We start from the raw sequence: 7,346 nt of genomic DNA, 5'->3' as shown, positions 1-7,346 counted from the left end.
TGTCTACAGAGCTGCTGGATGTGATGGGGCATTTATAGCTCAGTTCACTAACTTTATTCATCATCAATAAATATTAATAGTGAGTATGCTAAGTTGAAGATTTACTCATGACTGTGACCTTGACCTTCTTGCAATATTACCTCGTTAGGCAGGACTATTATTATCCTCTTACTTCAGCTTCAGCTTTGTTTTTAAAAGGCAACAAAAAGGGAAGAGGAAGAAATACTTAAACTCCTTATTATCAGGAGGAAATTATGTGAAATGTTGTTTGAAATATAAAATGGCAAGGAGTTAGATAAAGATCATTTAACAACTCACTCTCAGAGTGTCCCAATCCACGCAATATACTACTTTCAAGCAGTTGAAAGATGAGGGAGGATAAAATATTAATTTGGGGGAGTTAAATGATTCTTTATATTAGAGACTACCTGTGCAACAGAATGGTGCAAAAACTGTTTTTTTTTCCACTGGAACAATACAGAGAAGATTAGCACGGCCCCTGAGCAAGGATGACATGCAAATTCGTGAAGCATTCCATATTTTTTAAAAAATGTTTGTTTTCTTAATGATCATTTACTCCTTTTCATTCATTCCATCCTGACATAACTTTGTGATGATTTTCTCAATTTTTTTCTGACTTTTCATGTCAGAGCTTCGTCCAAAGTGAATGTCACCCTGTTCACCAAGGGAAGGACTTTTTGAAATATCACTAATCTTCCTAATCTTAAACATGTATACAGACTGAAATGGCTTTCAGTGGGAAGAAACAAAAGAAATGTAAGAAGTCATTCATACTTTCCCAATGTTAAATTTGGTCAGTTATGGACTGAACATCTGTGTTTCTCAAAGGAATTGGTCCTACAATTTCAGGCAGTGAATGACATTTTTGAATCCTTTCCAATGGCTGCCCACCCTTCTTGGCCACACAGAACTGGGCTAGGCAAATAATCAACAGTATTTTTTATCTCTCTCTGCTGAGCATTACACTAGGTACTTTGGGGAAGGATGCCAGCTGTGTGTATGCTGCATTGATATGACTGCATACCCTATTCTTGCTCTCAACTTATTCTCAAAGGTCTTCTTCCTCAGGAGAACAGCTGGATGAGCTTCTCCTTCTTTCAGCCAAGTGGTGCCAAATATTGGTTTCTGAAACCGGCCCCCTGATGCATGCCTTTGTTTCCTGAGAGACCCAGGCTTCCACCACCTAGGAAAGACCACAATACACCTCACTGCTTCATTTATTGAGTTGCCAATTGATGTTCAGGATTTTCTAATATGATTATCAGCAAAAACAACCACTCTAAGCTCTCCTGTTAACATCATTTTCTTAATTAGACTTTTTGAAAAGATGTATTGAATCCTGATTCAGGAGATGCATTAAACTGTACAATTAAGATGATTCATGTTTACTTAAAATGATTCAATGATGAATCTTAAAGTTTCTCACCTTAGTTCTTGTTTATTTAGTTTTATTTATTAATTTAGTCATTATTTACTCAACAAATATGTGAATATTTATTAATTGGCAAGTTCTGTGCTAATTGCTGTGGTACAAGCAACAAAGACAACAAACAGGTGGCCTGACCCTGTGAAACTTAAATATGGGATGGGAGTGTCTATGTTACACAGTGACTTTTGGCTTTTAAGTATAAGAATACAAGGTTACTTCAATTCATTAAGCATGTATGAGGTGTCTACTTTATGAAATCACAGATAGTGCTAGATGCAGCATTGAATGCTCTGAAAGAAATGCACTATGGTTCTTGTCTTCTAGGCAATCACATTGTGGTCTCAGATTCAAGCACACTTAAAATTACTCTTAAAACCAGATAGACATTACAGTAATAAATGAAGTGATATGGGTGTTAGAAGAAAAAGAGAGAGAGGGTGACAAAATGGGGTGGAGATGGGAGAGAAAGAAAGAAAATGAATGAATTTGGGAAGGCTTCTTGAAAGAGGAAGGATTAAGTTGAATTTCAAATAACACACAATGAATAAAGAGTGGAAGGGAGTGGGGAGAGATGGCAAGTCCTTCCTGACAGGTTCAAACAGACAAACAAATCTCCTATACGTTAAGTAAGCAGGTAAATTATCTAAGTAGAGTAAGACAAATTTCTATACATAGACAATTCAATCTAGAAATGTAAGTAAAGTCCATGTTATTAAAAACTTTAAATCACAGGTTGAGCAGGTGGGCCATCATGGCACATACAAAAGAGACTCACCAAAAGTTTTCTGGAAGAGTAGTGACACCAGTGACAAGATCATGTCCGTGGCAATACTTGAGATGTATTGCAAAGGAAAGAGTCTGGGAATCACTTAGGGAAGAACTGCAATTGTTTGGATGAAAGAGAATGAGGATTCCAAGCAGGCAGAGGACTTGAAAGCTGAAATGAGAGAGACTAGAGAAAAGGAATTGAGGCAAAACCAGCAGAACTTTCCAACCAGATTGTGATGGTAGTTGTAGCTCTTTATGGATTGTGAGTAGACTAAGAAGGAGCCTCAAAGGGGCAGTTTTCTAAGACCTATATTTTGCACCTGAGTTACAAGTTGGATTTTGCAGGTAGTAAGTTTTTGGTGCCTTCGAAGAGAGCTGTTTTAGTAAGTGTTAGAGACAACACCACAAGTGGAATTAATTGATGACAAAGTAGAAAAGAAGAATTTGAATCAGTGAGTCAATTCAATTCAATTCGTTGATTATAGAATTAAAAATTGGCTCCCCAAATTAGATTTCTTCAAAAACAGATATCTTCGTCATTGCTTAGTCAGAGCCAATTGCATGTTTCTTTGATGCAAGGAAATATTATAAAAGTATCTTCTCATCTTATCATAAAAATAATAACTGTTTATTGAGCACTTGGTATGTGCCAGGGACTGCGTAGATGAGTTTATATGCATAATAAGAATGTCGGTCATATGGATCATGCAGCAGTTGGTAATTACAAAACCGAAGCAGCTTCCTTTTCTATTAAAAATTATAAATATGTAAAAGGGTAAATCCTGATATCTAGTTTCTATAATGTTTTTTATGTCCATGATTTGTTTGAATGTCCATAATGCAGAAATCCTAATGCTGATACAAAAATGAAATAAAATATTCTGCAATTTCTAGTTGACTACTTGGCTCTTCTGAGCCCTTAGCTTCAAGGATTTTTCAAAATATATTTTTCTGCACCACAGCTCAGAGTTGCTAAATCCAGAAATTGAAACATTCTGAGAACCAAATCATTTCAGGGTAAATCAAAGCTCTTGGAACATTGCCCTAGGATTTTGAAGATAGCGTTTAATGGTGAAAAATGTTCAATATTTTAAAGGAAATTCCAATTATGGAAGGCTGCCCCATTCACATTCTCAACGATGCAGGGTGTCTGACACAAGGTTACTTGGCTTGACCTTCCCTCCTGTGAAGAACCAGGACTCCATGGGTGAAGGTGGAGTTCCAGCCCCTGGAATCCCACCAGCATATCTACTCTTTGTTATCCTTTGTGAGGAAATCTGAGTCAAATATCTATTTCCTTAAAACCTGGAAAGGTACCTTCCTTTATTCCATTCTGGCCAGTTTCTTTTCTAACTGCTATTTTAATGCCAGCAACTGTGACAACTCAACCCTTCTCCAATATCTGGTCCGTGTTTTTGTTTGTTTGTGGTCTGCAGGACTGGTGAGGGAGCCCAGAAGATGGACAGAGAAAGAGTGAACATAGCACACATATCTCAAGACAAGGAAGCATTTTAATGTAGTGGAGAGAGCATGAGTTATGGAGTCAGAGAGCAATGTGCCCTTACTGATTGTTTAGCTTGGGGCAAGCTATTTAATGCTTTTGTATCTCAGTTTTCTCATCTGTGAATGAGGAAAATAAAATTTACATGATAGGATATTTTGGGGGAATTAAATGAGACAAGTACATAGAACACATTGTGGATGATAAATACATGAGAATGTTGCTATTAGTAGTAGTAATACTACTACTAATAAAAGAGTGGAATAAAATAAAGATGAAGCAGGGATGATGGGAGCCACAGGCAAAGAACCATCCACTGCAATGCTTGACAATTCAGGAGATGCTCTTGCATCTCTCTATGAAGTGATAGAGGGATTTGATTTGATTTCACAGGGCCTTTGACTCTAATAAGCAAGGTTGAGTGAAGCCACACCAACCTAAAAGGTCCTCTTCTCTTCCCCTCTGAGTTCCACTCATTTTTGAGAGGCTTCCTGAGTTATCCTTTCCTAAGATGCTGTACCCACTGATCTCTTCTAACAAGGATGTCACTTTCTGTTGAATTAAGACAATAAATTACATACCATCTATTATATTCTCTCACTGCATCCTGGAGGTGTGGCTTCCAAATAAGACTGAGATTTCCTTGAGTAAAAGAAATTTTCCCTATACTTCTGATAGATCGACCATAGGATCTTGCATGGCTGAGCACACTGAGAAGACCTAAACCAAGACCAAACCACGAGAGGATGAGAAGAGTGATAGCCTTAAGTTTCTTATGTCACAGAAAACCCATTCAAGGTGGGAGTGGGGGGCATTTCTTTCCTCAGTAGATAGTAAATTTTCTCTCAGCGGTAGAAAAAAATATTTACTTGTTCCTTGTTACTTTTCTACATTGTAGTCTCACTTTCTTACACATTTATAAAAATTCATAGTTTTTTGACTTAGATGGACTCCTTAAGGCTACTTGACTTTCACAACTGAAGCATGAGACTGCTGGCTCAAGTACTGCAATGGTAATAATCAAGTGAGACTTAGTGCCCAAGACTCAGGGCTTCCCCTCCAGGGTGTTCATGGCTCTTCACATCCTTCTCGCTGAAATATGACCTTCCAGCTGACCATCTAAATATACTATGCCTTGTTATCTTTTCTTATTGTCCCCCATCCAAATAATTCAAGAAATTTACATTTCCACAGGGATGAAATGTATGTTTGAGCAGGGATTTCTAATTGGGCTTAATTAAAGTTTGCTAGTGTTTTGTGGAGAATTTTCTGGTAAGGGTTTGTATTCCTTTGTGAAATTGATTTTATTTTACATTTCTAAGTTTGAGAGCGACACACTCACACATATGTGCCTGCACATGCATGTTTTCATATATACAAATATACACACACTTCTCAAATCTCTTCTTCTCTCTGATAAATAACAGTCTTATCATTATTCTTTGTGGCTGTTTGTCCCAGTATATTGAAAGGCATGTCAGAAAGCAATAGGTACAAATATTGTCATTTAGGTCAGAATATATAATGTAAGGGGAGGGGGCAAGCACTTGGTGAAAGCTAGGAAAAAAACACAAGCAAGTGAAAGGGGGACACTTAAGCAAACAATTCTAAAAATCTCCATTCTTTTTAAAAAAGCATTTTTATTTTACTTCCAGTTAGTTAATATATATTGTTATATTAGTTTCATGTATACAATATAGTGATTCAACAATTCATACATCACCCTGTGCTCATCACAAGTGCACTTCCTTAATGCCCATCACCTATTTCACCCATCCCCCAACCACCTCTCCTCTGCTAACCATCAGTTTGTTCTCTATAGTTAAGAATAGTCTTCTTGGTTTGTCTCTCTATTTCTCTTTATTCCTCCTTTGTTCATTTGTTTTGTTTCTTAAATTCCACATATGAGTGAAATCATGTGGTATTGTTCTTTCTCTAATTTTATTTCACTTAGCATTATATTCTCTGGCTCTATACATGTCAATGCAAATGGCAAGATTTCAAAATTTCATTCTTTTCTATGGTTTAATATATATATATTAAATAAGTATATATATGCTACATCTTCTTTATCCATTCATCTATTGATGGATACTTGGGTTGCTTCCATAATTTGGCTATTGTAAATAATACTGCTATAAACATAGGGATACATGTATTCCTTCCCTTTGAATTAGTGTTTTTGTATTCTTTGGGTAAATATCCAGAAGTGTGATTGCAGTATCATTGGGTAGTTCTATTTGTAACTTTTTGAGGAACCTCCATATTGTTCTCCAGAGTGGCTTCACCAGTTTGCATTCCCACCAACAATACATGATGATTCCTTTTCTCCACATCCTCATCAAAACCTGTTGTTTATTGTGTTGTTGATTTTAGACATTCTGATAGGTGTGAGGTGATTTCTCATTGTAATTTTGGTTTGCATTTCCCTGATGATAACTGATGATGAGCATCTTTTCATGTGCTTGTTGGCCATCTCTATGCTTTCTTTGGAGAAATGTCTTTTCATGTCTTCTGCCCATTTGGATTATTTATTTTTGGGGTCTTGAGTTTCATAAATTCTTTATATACTTTATCACAATCCTCATTCTTAACTTTATAATGCTAATATCATCTCCTCTACCTTTGTTACCTAATATCATCTTATTACTCCACCTTTCCTTTCTTGTATTAGTTGTCTATTGCTATGTAACAAATATTCCCCAGACTTATTAGCTTAAAACAAAAGCATCTGTTATTTCACATAGTTTCCAATAATCAGAAATCTGAGAGAAGCTTAGCCTCATACTTCTGGCTCAAGGTGTCTCAAGAGGTTGCAGTTAAATGGTCATTGGGTGCTACAGTTATCCGAAGGCTTGACTGGGGTTGGAGGATCTCCTTGAAGTTCATTCATGTAGCTGTTGGCCTAGGGCTTCAGCTTTTCACCATGTGGGCTCCTCTATAAGGCTGTTCACAACATGGATTTCCTCAGAGCAAGTGATGAGAAAGAGAGAGAGTTAATTCACAAAGAAGAAGGAAAACACAGTGTCGTTTATAATCCAATATCAGAAATGACAAACCACTACTTCTGCTGCATTCTACCTATCACACAGACCAACCCTGGTACAGTGTGGGAGGGGACTATACAAGGACATGAATACAGTACCAGAAGGCAGGAACCATTGGAGATCATCTTGGAGGTTGGCTACCACATCTTCTCTCCCCCATAACTTTCTTTCTCCTTATTTTGAAATCTCTTTTTCGTGAATGGATTGTTGGTTGCCAAGTGGTAATTATTTTGCTTCATTGCTATTTGTTAGATAGATAGATAGATGATAGGTAGTAGATAGATAGATAGATAGATAGATAGATGCATACATAGGTATAGAGATAGAGATATATACATACATATAAGTGTGTAAGATATATATATATATTTAAAATGTAAATGTAAGTACATATATTCCCACATATAGCACCAGATTTTATTGCTTGACAAAATATTATCATTGGAAAAATATAATTGATTTATGACTTCAAAAAAAATATGTGACCAATACTAGTTTCACAGTATTGTCACTTGACAGTAGAGGGTGCTGTTGGTGTGTGTGGACCTAGGTTGAACTCTGAAGCTAGAGCTATGATGGG

At 36.6% G+C, this 7,346-nt stretch overlaps 1 non-coding gene across 1 annotated transcript; it reads left to right on the top strand.

Annotated features, from left to right (window-relative positions):
- The first annotated feature begins 440 nt into the window (after window positions 1–440).
- On the top strand, window positions 441–544 carry LOC144218397 (U6 spliceosomal RNA). Its single transcript, XR_013331149.1, has one exon. It is a non-coding gene; the product is annotated as a U6 spliceosomal RNA (small nuclear RNA).
- Window positions 545–7,346: the final 6,802 nt, after the last annotated feature.

This window comes from Crocuta crocuta, unplaced genomic scaffold, assembly GCF_008692635.1.
Source record: "Crocuta crocuta isolate KB4526 unplaced genomic scaffold, BGI_CrCroc_1.0 scaffold39, whole genome shotgun sequence".
NCBI classification, from domain to species: Eukaryota; Metazoa; Chordata; class Mammalia; order Carnivora; family Hyaenidae; genus Crocuta; species Crocuta crocuta.
Note: the sequence above shows the minus strand (reverse complement) of the source record. Positions and strands in the feature narration are given on the sequence as shown.